Source organism: Capra hircus, chromosome 4, assembly GCF_001704415.2.
Source record: "Capra hircus breed San Clemente chromosome 4, ASM170441v1, whole genome shotgun sequence".
Taxonomy (NCBI): domain Eukaryota; kingdom Metazoa; phylum Chordata; class Mammalia; order Artiodactyla; family Bovidae; genus Capra; species Capra hircus.
Genome location: NC_030811.1, coordinates 57321076 through 57334477, shown reverse-complemented (window position 1 = coordinate 57334477; position 13402 = coordinate 57321076). Strand labels below are relative to the sequence as shown.

Here is a 13402-nt window from a genome sequence, read left to right as displayed (position 1 = left end):
ATTTGCACACGGCCGTCCAACTATCCTTAATAGTAGAGTGCATTAACATGCAGCAATCTAAAGTTCCAACTCAAATAATGACAAAGTTGAGTATTGAATCGGCTCAGTAAGAGAAAAAATAATATTCCCCATGCCAAGCAGAGACACAGGCGTCAGTGTTTTATAGCTGTGGGACAGCTGTACTATATTAGCACTTATGCTAATGAAAGTGTGGTGAGTATTTGCATCTTCGGTTTTATCCAGAAAGGTTAGCTGTTAAAATGACTTTGAGAAGATCCCAATATGATGCATTACCTGTTTGCAGAACAAGATGCACATGAATCAAAAATACTATGTCACAACACTTCAACAAGACTGGGACTGGAAAAGTGTCTACTAAATGCTAGGTGAATAATCATTCTTATTAAATTCCTGGGAGATAAATATTATCACTCTCTCATTTATGCACAGGAAAATTGCTGCTCCGAGTAGCTCTGACTTTTTGAAGATCATATAATTTTGCAATCATAGAGGTGGATTTCAAAATTGAGCTCACAAACGTACACAAGGCCCACCTCCTACCCTGAGTTAAGGCTGGAATGACCACATTCATCACCTGATTTGGGGGCAGACTAGAGAAGAGCAACTGACCAACTCTCTTACCTTGAGGTGAACACTTCTGGAACATGTGCAGGAGACTCAGCCCTGACAAAGACCTTGGGAAGATTTACAAGTGTAACCAGTAGTCTTCAAAGTCAAGAGACTAAAGAAGATCTCCAGTTCTATTCTAGCACCAAGGAGAGGTGTAAGGAGTGTCTGTAACTGTCTAAGTGTGTATGTGTGGGGGGGGGGGGGAGGGGATGGTATGTTGGCGGCTGGGAATCCAAGTTCAGCCTATACACGAAATTCCAGCTGTAAATCAGTGCTAAGATAGAACAGTCTCAATTGCTGCTGCTACAGTCTCAATCTTGCTGAAGTGTTGTAACATACTATTTTTGGTTCACACGTATCTTGTTCTACAAACAGGTAATGCATCATATTTGGATCTTCTCAAAGTCATTTTAACGGCTAACCTTTCCAGATAAAACCAAAGATACAAATGCTCACCACACTTTCATTAGCATGAGTGCTAATATAGTGCTTCTCTCCAATCCCCTGGGAGTTGCAGAGCCTCTCAAGGCACTCCCAGGGTCTAATTCTAAAATGAATCCAGACTGTCATCTCTTCCCTTTCTGAATAAGCAGAACCCCTGAGAGTCTGAGAACTCCACACTCTCCAGCTCACCCATCACCTCTCCCCTAGAGTGAGGTACATGGAGCCTGGGGATGGGTGGGCCCCCGCCATCCCAACAGCTCTATTTCTCCCCGGTCTTGTCTCAGGACCCTGATGGCTTTGCAAGGCCACTGAAGCATGGGAATAATAAGCCCACCCCAACCAATGTTGCTCAAACATTCCCACTGGATGCCACACACAGAAAATGACCATCATTTCCAAGGCCAATTGTAAACACTCTGATGGGGTCATCCCAGGATCTGCCTGGCCACTGAAAGAGCAAGCATCAGTCTTCAGGCATTGTACCCATTCCTGCAAGGCTGGTAGGCAGACTTCTAGTTTTCTCGTTTATTGGTTATTGGTGTCTGATCAGAAGGTGTGGTTGAGCTAAGTAATCCAGTCTCCTTTTCTTTCCCCATTTTTGGCGTCTGTTATGTGATAAGAATTCTCATAGAGAATCTCACCAACTCCTTAAAACACTATGAGGCAGTGATTCTCAGCCTGGGCTGCTAATCAGAATCCGTGCGCAGTTCTTCAGGAAGCCTGGCACTGTCTCCCAGCCCCTGAAGCTCAGATCTGATTTCTCTCAGGACCAGGCTCCCCAGATAATTCCAGCGTGCAGCCCAGGCTGAGAACCACTGCCACGAGAAGAGTGCTCTTCCTGCTGCAAGAACTGGGTGGGCTCAGGAGCTGTCCACAGTCCCAGAGTGACCGGCTGACTCCAACCTGAACCCAGATATCCTGGCTCTGAGCAGGGCAAAGCTCCTTCCCTCACCCTCTCTGTTTCATAATAAAGGTGGCAGCATGACTCACTGTCAGTCTCAGCCCTGCAATTTCTGTTCATACTCTCTTCTTAAATTACAAATGCAATACATAGTTATGGTCACCTTTCAAATTAAAGAAGTATTTTTTAAAAAAATTATAGGGACCTTTAACCACCACCAAAGTAATCGAGAACAGCGATCAGGTATATACGCTGCTCGGCATGATGAACACTGACTTAGTTTCGCAAACATCAGTTACACAAAACCATAGTTTTGATACCAGATGTCCCCACCCAGGGCATTACCTCAGAGCATCTGTTAAATCGGCTTTATGCATTCAGCAAACCTGGCTGCAGCCTTAAGGAAAAGTCACCCCAAGTGCATCTCCTCTCTGAAAGGAAAACTCCTTAGACACAAGCAATTAAAAATTCTAAGGGTAGTCAGGGTGGATGTGAAGTCAAAATTTGGGATCTAATGAACAGGAAGACACATACTCTTACATGTCAGAACTCTGCTAAATTAGAAACCCAGCAGGCAGTCAAAAACCATAGATCCAAGATCCACAATAAATAGCTTGTAATTACAGTTCAGCACAAAAGTTATTTCAACCAGATGGTTTGTAGATTCACATCTGGAATTTTTTTGTGTATATACACACACACACACAGAACAAACCTTAACCTTAGCTGTAGGTTTAGGGAGTTTTCCCCCACTTCTGATAACACTTGGGAGGTTTTTTTTATTTTCTGCCAAGGGTCATGTAGGTACAGAGCTGCCAGATCTGATCATTTCCCTGTTGTCTGGTTGCGTGGATGCGGAGCACAAGCCCAGATTCCCAGGCCCTCCAAGAAACAAAGAAAAACTTCAGAGAATCACTGGTGAAAGGCTGATTCCTCCATCCCCTTAACTGAGTCCAGCAGCTACAGAGTAAATTCAAGCACAGGTTAATTAAGACCACTCACTTTGCTTTCCCTGATTTCGCCAAGGGACGAAAACACTGGTCTTCAAGCCAGCTGCTCTGGTAAGAAGGGGTACACACACAAAGCCGTCCCTTCAAGACTCCCTCTCCATTGGCCACCCATCGCATGTGCACCAAGTGTCCTCTGTTCTTACTCAAGATCACGGCTCATTCAGTTCCTTTTCTCATTCAAGAAATGTTTTCTGTTACTGATTCATGCTTACCAAACACTTTCTATGTATCAGGCTCTGTGCTAAGAGCTGCATATGCATTATTTCACAAAAAAAAATCCACATCATCCCCATTTTACAGCTAAGGAACCAGAGTTAGCCAACTTGCCCAGGCCTCACAAGAGGCAGATCTGGAGTATTGGTTTGGCCCAAAAGTTCGTTCAGGTTTTCCTGTAACATCGTATGGAACATTGGTTGGGGTGGGCTTATTATTCCCATGAGTCAGGGGCCTTGCAAAGCCATCAGGGTACTGAGACAACAAGACCATGTAGAAATAGAGCTGTTGGGATGGCGGGGCCCACCCATCCCCAGGCTCCATGTGCCTCACTCTAGGGGACAGGTGACGGGTGAGCTGGAGAGTGTGGAGTTCTCAGACTCTCAGGGGTTCTGCTCATTCAGAAAGGGAAGAGATGACAGTCTGGATTCATTTTAGAATTAGACCCTGGGAGTGCCTTGAGAGGCTCTGCAACTCCCAGGGGATTGGAGAGAAGCACTATATTAGCACTCATGCTAATGAAAGTGTGGTGAGCATTTGTATCTTTGGTTTTATCTGGAAAGGTTAGCCGTTAAAATGACTTTGAGAAGATCCAAATATGATGCATTACCTGTTTGAAGGCATGCACTTAAATGCGCCACCAGCTATTTCCCAGGCATTCGGGATACTAACAAGAACTAAGGAACATCACAGTTTCAAGGCCCCAGGGGAGACTGGTGCCTTGCAGGTGGTTCCACAAACATGAAGTGAGCTCACTGACAAGAGCTGAATAACTCCGAGGTGCTGTGTCGTCACCAACCATGACAAGGTCCACAAACACCAGCTTGTTTCTGATAACGAAGAAAGATGCACTATTTTGGACATGGATCATTATCTGTGCCTATCACATCGCTGATGGCTAGGCTCGTATCTCCAAGTAAATCTTCCCCAAGATTTCAGCTTGAATTTGACTCTTCCCAAATCTACGCCACAGAAATGGTGGTAAACATGCAGTGGAGGAAAATGTCAGAAGATTTTTAAAAACCCAACCTAGCCCATGCCTAAGGATAACAAACCTCATCACATTTTTCATTCTCAGTCTCTGTCTCCCCATGTTTTCCACTTTCTGGGATCAGCAAGCCTGTCATTTACCTGTTGTCAAAGGCATCTGTTCGCATTAATGCCTTCTTTTGGAAAGACCAAATATATCAAAACTCACAACACAGCCTCTGGAGGCACATGAAATGAAGTGCCAACAAACAAACATTAAAGATGGGCATAAGGAGTAAAAAGGGAAAAAAATTACATGGCTGGCAACAAAGCTCTATAAGGATGCAAGCCAAACCACAGCTCTGGCCACAGCCAAGTTCAAACAGGACTTCAGCAGCCAGCTTGCTGTGTCTAAGATCTGCCACTAGATGGCAGCACAGAGTACCCCGGGCCGAGAAATGTGGCCAGGAGACCTGCCAGTGCTTCCTGAGCATTTTTCCGCGTCTGGTGTGGAGGGAAATCGTCTCTCACTGATTCGGGCTGGGTGGGGCGAGGAGGTTAGAGAAGACAGCAAATCGCCACTGTGAGAACTTCCTGTTTGCTTTTCTCAACGAGAAAAAAAAAGTTTTTGAGATGCTTTTTTTTTATTTCAAGCCAATGTCTTGAAGATTTTTTTTCTAAGATTCTTCCAGTCCCAATCCTATTATGGACTATGGGAAGTCCATACCTGACCTTTCATTTATATTTAAAAATAATAATGAAATAAAAATCTGGAGGAGAAAACACAGCAGCTGATATGATAGAGCGATCAGGGAGAAATGTCAGCTGGCAGATGCTGTATTTCTAGACTATGAAATGGCAACACACATTTCTTGAAATAAGAAGGAAAATGAAAGTACTGGGTGCCTTGCCTGCTGATCCTGCTGTGATTAGCTATACTAGAGAGGTGGCAGGCCATCCAGAAGATGGTGTGATTTTTCCCTCCTTTCCTGTCTTTTATGAAAGCAAAGCCTGCCTTGGAGGCAAATAGCTGTCATTTGGCGAACTCACAAATTCTAAGGGCCAGATCCTTTTTCAGAAAATCAAGAAGGCTGTGAAGTTGTAATATTTTTTTCTGCCCCAAGTGAACAACAAAATATGTCAATAAGGTACATGGGCCAGGTAGTATCATTAGAGTAGTATCATTCTATCATAGGTAGAATTCTCTTTCCTAAATTAGAAACTCTCCAGATTACCAAAAGACAAAAACACTGGTTTCCAAGTCAGCCTCTTTGGTGAGAAGGGGGACATACAAAGCCGTGTCTTCAGGACTCCCTTTCCACTGGCTGCCTTATCCCACAGGTACTAAGTGTCCTCTGCTCTTGGTGGAGTCTGGAGTCTGTCCCCGCCAGACTACGCCACCCTACCCTGCACGTGTGCACACACTCTCTGTCATTTCATCACTGTAGCCTTATTTAGGGAGGGGATGGAGCCCCTATTAAAATATAAATATCTATGGGGCTAGACTCATATTGACTCTGACTAAGGCGTTCCCTCTGTCATCAGCTCCAATCGGGGACATATGTCCAGGACAGTGACTTGGAGAAGGAGAGGAGGGGCAGTTCTAAAGTAGCCAAACCAAAGCTATGGTCCATGTGCCACTGGACCCAGGGTTATGGGAGGGAGAAAGAAACCACGTAGCAAGCTTCCTTTCTCTGCTCCAGAAATCTCCTGGAGGAAACGAGACACCAGACATGAGCAGGATCACAAAACACTGCAGTGTAACTTCTGGCCCCAAGTGAGAATTACAGAAGAGAATTCCACCTTAACTCAAAAGCCATCATGGATGGTGAGCACAAACAAGACACTTTGACCCTTAATCAAATTCTCTTTATTAGAGAACTTGTTTGAAGTGCACACACAGTAGTGTTGCACTATTTGAGAGTCTTAAAATTGCTCAGAGAGGAAATTTTTTTAAGGGATACAGATGTCTTCTGTCAAGTTTCCCAAGGAAGAAGGTGATCCAACATCAGCGCATGTATTCTCCTTGGAATTCCAGGTCTTCACACACATGTGGTCAAAGAGGTCAACTTTTCCTCGAAGTGCCCCCATTGTAACTCAATTCCAGCTCCAAAAGAACCAAAAAGGAATTTTATGGTACTTTTGCACACCGGTCACAATTTCTCCTAGGCAATATTATAAAACGTCTCATAAACAGAAGAATAATACTTTATGTTTACATAGCACTTTTCTTCTAAAGAGCTCTGCAGACATTATTTCATTAATCCTCACAGGTTTCCTAAGATTTGCAGACGGAGGAATGGCACACAATGAAGTTAAGTGTCTCAGGTCCCTCAAAGAGCTAGCTAGCAGTGAACTTGGGAAGAAAACCTGGTTCCCAGACTGGGATTAAGGGGCCAGCCAGGGAGGTTAGTTGCTAAGGCACAGCATTAAACTTTATGAGTGTATCATATTAAAATTAGGTTAGCTCCTACATGACTGTTGAGAGTTTAGGACTAGATTAGTATGTAGTTGAGCGAGTCTGGAAATTTTCTGGAAAGACAGGCCACCTGGGTCGGACACGTGAGGGCTCCTGTTCCCTGCCCTGTTAGAAGGTAACCTGTGAAAGATGCCACCAAAGAGATGGGTCAAAACTCAAATAAACAGACCTAACTGCAAAAATGACAGTTCTAGAATGCAGAGACACAGAAAGAAACTGAAAGAAAAGACCCAGGGTTGGGGGTGGGGGGGTAGGTATCACTGATACCTGGTTTTGATCATTGAAACAGTGAAGTGATTCCCTCTCCAGAACATACAATCTGGGGAAATCGTGCAAGCTAGCATGAGCCTCCTAGAGGAGACAACACAAGTTTGTACCTGCTCCAGCCGGGCTCCTCTGGATGAAATCTGTTCTTAATCTCTGAGAAAAGAATCACTGGAAGGTGAGGGAGACTGAGATAGCTCAGTGGTTGCCAATGGCAATAGTAAACTTGATCGATGATTTATTATTTTAATTAAGCTTGGACTTGCTCGTTCTTTGTTACTGACAGTACAATTGATTTCATAACTCTTGCACCAAAAGAGCTAAGAGGGAAAAAAAAAAAAAGGCAATTTGGTCCACTCCAAAGTCTTAGTGTACAAGTATGAGGCTCCAGGGCTCCAGACCATGTTTCTCAGCTCAATGAATGTTGAAAAAACACCAACACAACCATTTTTAAGGTGAAGAAAGTGTGTTCAACAGGGAAAATGAACCAAACTTCCCAGCCAAGAAGAGGCTGGACACATCCAAGGTCAGTAGAGGTGAGGGGTGTCAATGGCCCTTGCTGTTAATGTAAAGTAACATTTCCAGATTTTTCTGAATGCCCCAACCCCCACCACTTTTGCAAATCCCTTCACTATCAAAAGCCAGAGCTGACCCATCTCTAACGAAATTCTATGAAGTGGCAGTAACAGTTTTCCAGGCAGGCTGCTGAACTATTAAGAATAATAGCTCCTGACATTTATAGAAAACCTATTATTTGCTAGATCGTGCTGAACATGCTTTGTGTATTATGTCCTTTTTAACCCTCACAACAAACCTAAAGAATGCACTGATTTACTCATATTTTATGGGTAACGCTGGGGCTCAGAGAGGTTATTTTTTATTAGTTTTTATTGGAATATAGTTACTTTACAAAGTTGTGTTAGCTTCTGGCTGTATACAGCAAAGTGAATCAGTCATCCGTATACATATATCTACTATTTTCAATTTCCTTCCCAATTAGTTCACCACAGAGCATTGAGTAGAGTTCCCTCTGCTATACAATAGGTTCTCCTTAGTTATCCATTTTATATGTAATTGTGTTAAAAGGCTCACCCAGCTTCACATAGCTGCAGCAGGGATTCAAACCCAGGTCTCGCTGAAATCAGAATCTGTGATTTCATCGCTATACCAGCTTGCCTGGTTTAGAGGTTAAGATGAGCCATCTCTTCCTTGCAGCCAACACATTTAAATGCGTGCCTTTGTTAAGCACTTCCCCATTTTAAGACCATTACAAACCTTAGTTTATGATTCTGTTTTGAACACAAGAGTAAAAATAGTGCCTTGTAGAAAAAATAGATTAAGTCTCTGACTTTAAAACTCAAAACAAGTGTCAGCTTCTGAGTGCCCTGTCATTTGCAAGTCAGACCAGAGCCCGGACCAAAATCCTCCAAGTCCTCTGGTTTCTTTCGTGATTTGGGGGCGCAGGGACAGAGTGTTCCTCTCCCAGGAGGCTGGCAGCATCCCATAGCCATACTTTTGGAGTCTTTACATGAAAGCATCTTGCAAGAATATAGTTTTGGAGACTTAATGTGAAAGCATCTTGCAAAACATCTCACAATTCATTGCACTCCATCTGGGAGTGTTATTCTTTCTGCCTCTAGTCTAGGCTCGGCAAGTCTTTACCCCAGAGACCTGGACCCTGGCAAAGGCGGCCTTCCCCAGCCCAGCTAACGGCTCAAACTCTGAACAAAGCTGCCCTTGAAGCCCAGCCATTTAAAAGACTTTATGAAGTCCACTGGGGCCCCCCGATTATTTTGCAACAAGTCATATCCCATGAAGAAATTCACTTCTCTGCAACACAAAACAGAGGGAGATTAAAGAAAAAGGCAGAGGGGGTGCAAGGGGCTGGAGAAAAGAAGTAAGACCCCCTGTTGTTCTGTCTGGCCAGAATCGTGTCTTTTAGTGCCCATATCCTCTACCAGGACGATGTTCTGATGATATATGGCCCTAATACATCACTAAATGACAGTATTCTCCTGATACTGTACCTTGAAAATATGACACGTGCCCGCAGAAGCAGCAGGGGATTAATAAGGAGGCCCTTTTTATATTTAACTTACCTAACATTTCAATTCTATTTTAATGGGCTTTAGTTTGTTGGGGGGATTGTTTGGGGGTCCTAAGCTGTTTAAAGATTTAGGTCTGGCTTTTTTTTTTTGAGGGGGGCACCTTTTCAAGGACCTCTCAGAACAAAGAGAAACAAGCCATTAGACTGTCCCAGCCACTCAAGTACAGCTCTGATTTAAAACAGGGCAGTGTCAAACAGCTCCTCATTCTGTTTAATCGTATTTTGAAATAGAACCAAAGCATTAGAGAAGGCAGAAGACAAAAGAAATAACCACCAAATAAAAATAGTAGCCCAAAGAAAGTAGCACTGCCTGGTTTTTATTAGACTGTACGTCGTATAAGCAAGGGATCTGCTGGCAGCACCACATTAATGTAACTGGAATGAATTGAGCACAGAGCAGCCAGTGACTGAGTGCAGGGCACCCCGTCACAGATGCAGCTCTGGGACACCACTCAGGCTCCCAGAAGCAGACCGGAAAATCAGAGGGTGGGCTGACTGCGTCCTCTTCTACCAGAGAACAGGAGCCAGGCATGAGACCTTAGCGGAGTGACTGTCAGCATCCTTTATGTGGTCCACATTCCCAATTCAAATGATGAATCTATGACGGATTTTAGATAGTGTATTAAAAAGGAAAGACATCACTTTGCTGACAAAGGTCTGTCTAGTCAAAGCTATGGTCCTTCCGGTAGTCATGTACAGATGTGAGATTTGGACCATAAAGAAGGCAGAGGGCCAAAGAATTGATGCTTTTGAAATACGGTGCTGGAGAAGACTCCCGAAAGTCCCCTGGGCAACAAGGAGATCAAACCAGTCAATCTTAAAGGAAATAAACCCTGAATATTCATTGGAAAGACTGATGCTGAAGCTGAAGTTCCAATACTTTAACCACCTGATGTCAACAGCTGACTCACTGAAAAAGATCCTGATGCTGGGAAAGATTGAAGGCAGAAGCAGAGGGGGACATTAGAGGATGAGATGGCTGGACGGCATCACCCATTTAATGGACGTGAACTTGGGCAAACTCTGGGAGAAGGTGAGGGACGAGGAGGCCTGGCGTGCTGCAGTCCATGGGGTTGCAAAGAGTCAGACATGACTTGGAGACTGAACGACAACAATTCCTGAGTCTACCTTTTTCTCCTCAAAATCAAAAGGGATTCAAACAGCTGGGATGCAGGATGAAGTTGGGGCTGCAGAGAAAGCATCCACAGATGGTCACTATGGGAAGAAGCCAGCGCTTCCCAGGGTGAAGGGGAACAGAGGCTGCAGAGGAACACAGTCTCGTGCACAAGTGGCCCAGTCGCCTTTCCCAGCATCTCTGACTATATTGCACGACGGGCGCCCTTCAGCACATGACAAGTAATAAATGAGCTTTTTCTCTGACCCCCTCCCCTAAAACACAAAAAAGGGAAGGGCGTGAGATTCTAAGAATATTTTTATGCCTTTCTGGTGAGTTCTTTCGAACTAGCAAGAAGGTGGGGCATCCAGCCCCAACGACCAGCGGGATCTTCATCAGAGGGCATCATCAGAGGCATTAGCCAGGCTTCTCAGTCTTGGGACCAGGTGCTGCCTAGGCCAGCAGGGGCACTGGAGGAAGCAAGGTGTGAGGGTTCAGGAGTTAAAGACAACAAGAAAATCGGAGTCACTTCCATGGGAAAGCTCATGATATGGAGTTAAGGAAGGCTACCTGGAGATATTCTTTCAGCAGCCCCTTTTCTGACTCGCCACAATATAACAAGCTGGGCTCCCTGGCTACCTAAAGAAACTGCGACCTCAAGGGACCCTTTTAATTGTACACATAGATGATTGTCTGGGCAATGGAGAGTGAACGCATCCAAAACATGGAACTGAGTAAATGTCTTAGGCCCCGGCTGTGTCCTGCTGGCATGTTTGGTGGTGACAAACCACTTATTCTCAAGACCAGCTTTGGAGGGCTGTCACCCTCTTGTCAGCAGGAATCTCTGCCTGGGTCTTCTACCCGCAGTGAGTGGGACTCACCAGGTCCGCATTCGCCCCTCATTCTGGTGGGTCAATGGCAAGCCACTGAGCTGATTTTTCACAGAAGAGAACAGAAGATTTTCCACAGGTTGCCCGTGAAAGTCCACGTGCTGTGAGGAGCTACAGAAATACCTAACCTCGACAAGTAAATGGAGCTGACATCACAGGGAACAGGCAGGGCAGAGGAACTGCTCACAGCCCATCTGTCATCTTGACAAAGTAACTTTCTGGTCACTAGTGAGACACTTTTAAAGACATCTTTACAATTGACCTTGACCATCAGCAATCACAGAGGCTTTCAAAGGGACCCCTGGGATGCAGGCGTTAGAGCTGGTTCCTGCCGTCCTGCCTGCGGATAACAGTGAAGGCTATCTGATGCATCAGGTGCTGGAAACATCCTTGCTCCTGGACTATATTCACTCTGGTGCTGAGGGCAGAGGGTGTCCAGTTAGCCCGAGGAATGTCAGGCAGAGCAACAAGGGGACAGGAGCCCTCTGGCCAGATGGAAATTCACAAAACTGAGAAAGTGAGTCTCAGACAGCATCCTTCATCTGAAAGCAAGCGTGTGAGCTGGGGATGGTCTGACTCATTCACCAGGGCCATTAACAGCCTGTTCTCGTCACCAAGTCTTCCCCAAGGGCCACATGCAGATGTCAGAAAGAACTGGAGAAGCCACAGATTTATTTCATAAGTTTAGAATGCAATTATAATTCACTGGCTTCCACTTTCAAACTCATGAAACAATCAATGAATGCCAATATTGCATATAATCCATTTCTGATTAAGGTGTTATGAAGAAATAAAAGTGACTGGTCACCCATAACATAAACTGGTCACCATTAACATAAACTTGTTGCTAAAAGGACTCACAATGCATGCTTCATTTTAAAAAAGAAATGACTGGCCAAGATTATTACCCTTCTGGTTTCTCTTAAAGATTTCATCTTAAGACAGCTTCTCTGAAGCTTTAACATCTAAAATAAGACAAAAATGTCAACAGAAGACAAACGGCCTTTAGAAAATGTGACATCGTGGCTACAAACTTGGATTTTTCTGCAGGTTAAATGTTGGCTCCACAGATTCAAACCTATCTGACTGAAAATGCATGAGTTTGTTTAACAGATATTGTTGAGCCCCTGTGGTGGGCCAGGCACTGTGCCAGGTTTTTGCTGAGAATAGAACATATGAATCAGATCTATCCTCTGCCCTGGAAGAGATTCCAGTCCAAGAGGGAGAGGGGCCAGAGCACAAACACGGCAGAAGCACCTCACATGTTGCAACATGAGTGGACACAGGGCAGCCATGACTTAGTTAAGAAGAGGCAAAGGTCTGTTTCAACCAAACTCCATTGCCATAAACCCCCAGAGATCATCCTAACCCTCCTGGTTCTTCAGACCATACGTGGGCCCCTGAATGAGCCTCCAAAAAGCTTTGTTATACAATTCTCTCACTGAGACAATTCAATCTACCTATGTTAGACCCTTGAAATCGGAGAACCCACAAAAGGGATCTCCTTCAATGATGCCATTCCAGTGCCCTCCAAAGTAGGTGCAGCAACATGGCTGGGCACCACCAACAGAAAAGCAGCCCATCTTATGCATATTATGGGAAATGCTTTGCCACTTTTCTCTTGCTCTAAGAAACTGTAAAGTTTAACACCCTTTGCTAGTCTTTCTTCCATCATATATTTTAAGTAAACTGTTAAATACCAACATACTGAATTTTAATTTACATTCCCAAACCAATCATTATTATGTCACCAAGTATAAGCAGTAACACCCTGTGTGCTGTGCTCAGTAGCTTCAGTCGTGTCTGACTCTTTGCAACCCTGCAGCCTGCCAGGCTCCTGTCCATGGGACTCTCCAGGCTCGAATACTGGCATGAGCTGCCATGCCCTCTTCCAGGAGATCTTTTCTTGTTCCAGGGAGGGATTGAACTTGCATCCTCTGCATCTCCTACACTGCAGCTAGATTCTTTACCACTGAGCCACTGGGGAAGCCCATGAGCAGTAATACTTATTTTTAAAACCACTTTTCTAAGGCACACATTTTATTTTCCAGTTATTATTGCCTATTATATATTTTACTATAATTTTAGTTGGTTCATTGGAGATAGCTTTTCAGCTTTGTCTGTGTATTGGTACAATTTCCCCACCATCTGACTTGATATGTGGAGTAACGTGAGCCATGAATATGGCAAGCTCTCAATATAGAAAAAGCAGAGTTTAGAGCAGAAAGGAAAATACATAACTTACCCTGAGGAAGAGAAATAATGAGTTTTATCTTCAAATTACTAAACCAAAATATTAAAGACAACTAATTGAATTAATTAAAGGCTAATTAATTCAATTTAATTGAACCAAAAAATTAAATTTAAATAAATTAAACACA

The 13402-nt window shown here is 44.1% G+C and overlaps 1 protein-coding gene across 2 annotated transcripts in view; it reads right to left on the bottom strand.

Annotated features, from left to right (window-relative positions):
* Positions 1 to 13402, bottom strand: part of BMPER (BMP binding endothelial regulator) — a 256680-nt gene that overhangs the window by 222422 nt on the left and 20856 nt on the right. The gene's annotated exons all lie outside the window — the stretch shown is intronic.